The sequence below is a fragment of the Conger conger genome, chromosome 13 (genome assembly GCF_963514075.1).
Source record: "Conger conger chromosome 13, fConCon1.1, whole genome shotgun sequence".
Lineage (NCBI taxonomy): Eukaryota > Metazoa > Chordata > Actinopteri > Anguilliformes > Congridae > Conger > Conger conger.
The window spans coordinates 5,303,872-5,306,371 of record NC_083772.1 but is presented as its reverse complement, the minus strand read 5'-3'; the positions used below and the strand labels follow the sequence as shown (position 1 = coordinate 5,306,371).

The following is a 2,500-nucleotide window of genomic DNA, read 5'->3' as shown; positions in this document are numbered from 1 at the left end:
AAGAGCTGTGGCCAAGATTAGGCGGCTGGACCAGAGATATTTGAAGCGTTCCAGGGCGGCCTGTAGCGTAGTGGTTAAGGTACATGCCTGGGACCCGCAAGGTCAGTGGTTCGATCCCCGCTGTAGCCCCAATAAGATCCGCACAGCCGTTGGGCCCTTGAGCCCTTAACTCTGCATTGCTCCAGGGGAGGATTGTCTCCCGCTTCGTCTAATCAAGTGTACATCTGGATAAGATTCCAAATGGCAGGACTGTGGATTGCCTAAAAAAGGGTGAAAGAGCCCTCCCTCCCTAGTGCTCTTACCGGGCTGCACAGACATGAGTTGGAGGAAGACACTCCATAAACGGCTGAATGAAAGGACTCCGCTTTGTGTCACCCTGTGGTGGCTGCTGGCTTGGTCCCATTCAACATCAGACCGCGGGGCCTATTGTAAGCCGGAAATAATTCACATTTGGTGTCATGCGCTGGGGTTCCTGGAGGAGTCTTCCTGGGCCCCCTGGGGAGCCCCCCTTCTCTCACATTCCTTACAGGTTTTGAGCACAGGAATACTGGAGATGGCATGAAGATGTTTCATGATAATCCCAGGTCAGAATATAGTAATGTTTGGTGTTATTCTGATCGGTTCAGTGCGACTGGTGCAATGGTCTAGTTTTCGTAACAGTAGCCGAGGGGAAACTGTGGAAAACCTGTCTCTGTAGAAGCCATTTGTTTTAGCCCCCTGACCAAGGTCTCACTGCCTGGTGGAGGTTTGGCTCTAAATTCCAGATGGTTGACCCATTTTTAGGGTCAAGAACAATTTTGGAGATAAGGAGAAGGAGATAAGGAGAAGAAACCAAGCAATCTGGGGTTTTGTCTCCTTTCCTTTAATTCACCCAAATCAGGTTTATCCAAAAAGCATATTACCATGAGAGGTACAGAGCATATTCATTACATAATACGGTTGTCACAAAAACTCTCAAATACATCTCTCTCCAGGTATCTCCAGTAAGCTCTATGATTCGGACTTCCTTTGGGGGATTCAAACCATTGGCTCCCAAGAATGTCCGCATCTGGAGAGACTGAGATAAGGGGAAGATGGATTGTGGTAACTCAAGGGAAAACCTACATGTCCTCTCTGGTAATCATCTAATTTTCCCTACTTAACAACCCCCAAGGGTGGGGGTCTAAATTCCAGATTTGACCACCCCTCCAGGTTAATTTATGGCACTGCCGCCTGGTTTCAAACATATGATTTGGCATAAAAGTAAGGGAGACAGACCAATCTGGGAAGATCACAATTAACTTCCCACACAGTGCACGTTATCCTGGGTATGTATAGGGGAAGATCGCATTCGACTTCCCACACAGCATATTCTGCGTATGTATATGTGTATGTCACACTGTGTATACTCTGTGTTTGTGTGTAGCCAAAGCAGGCTAGGTATGATTATTTACTCTATTTATCTCTATTCTTAATTTATGTATTTTGTAATTTACTATTGGTATTCTAAAGCTAATAACCTACCTGTCTGTGAATAAATTATTTTATTTGTAACTTGCGTGATCTCCATGACTCTAATTCATCTTGTAGCCTAAATTACAACTGAATACTCAGGGGGACAATATTGACCAAAGACCAACTGATCAGTGGCTTAGTACTTTAGTGGTGTTTCCAAGCTGGGAAAGGCAGCCAAGTTCGGCCAATAAAAAGGATTGGTGGTGAATGGCTCTTGTCATTTGATGCGAAGGGAACCCATGGGCGTTTCTACGCCGGTTCTTGTCAAGTTAGCTCTAAGGAGCCCTCTAAATGCACGCCGACCTGGGCTCGCAACTATCATGTCAAATGTAGTGCATGTATTGTGCTGGCTAGACCCTCAGCTTCTGAGTTCTCCACCAAACTGAGATTCAGCAATAATGCTAATCCCGGGAGTAATGGTGGCGCTGGTAAGAGTCGAGTGTAATCACCCCCGAGGTTCGCGTATGTTTCAAAACCAAATTTCTAAATTATATCTTAAATGGAGTCAGATAACAAAGGTGAATATATTGGCCCTATTGTGGAGATTCTTGGTCAGCCCGGACCAGTAAAGAGCGGAAGGCAGAGTGGTACTACTGTCTTTGTAACTTGGTTTATTTATTGGCTGATCAAGACTCTCCGCGTAGCGGTCATTATTATTCAACCAAACTAATATTCTTCCAGCAACACCAGAAGGACAAGCATGCAAAAACCTTCGGCCCGCGCTAAATTCCGTCGTTGGGTTAGCGTGGGGTTTTACACTATCCACACACCACGACAATACCGGGGTGAGCAACCCGGCAGCCCCTGACAAGACACATTTCAAGACCACATATCACTGACTGCTATATTATTAATTCCCCATAGCCATTGGAATGGATTGCAAACATATTTCTATGTATGTATACAGACCAGCTGCACTTATATTTGCCTTGAACATTGCTAGTACGAACGGCTGAGTAGTTTGCATTCCCGCTTTCCCTCTGTTCCTCTCTCTCTCTCTCTCTCT

At 45.6% G+C, this 2,500-nt stretch overlaps 1 protein-coding gene across 3 annotated transcripts in view; it reads right to left on the bottom strand.

The window, feature by feature from the left end:
• Window positions 1-2,500, bottom strand: part of LOC133108680 (myotonin-protein kinase-like) — a 20,703-nt gene that overhangs the window by 14,502 nt on the left and 3,701 nt on the right. The gene's annotated exons all lie outside the window — the stretch shown is intronic.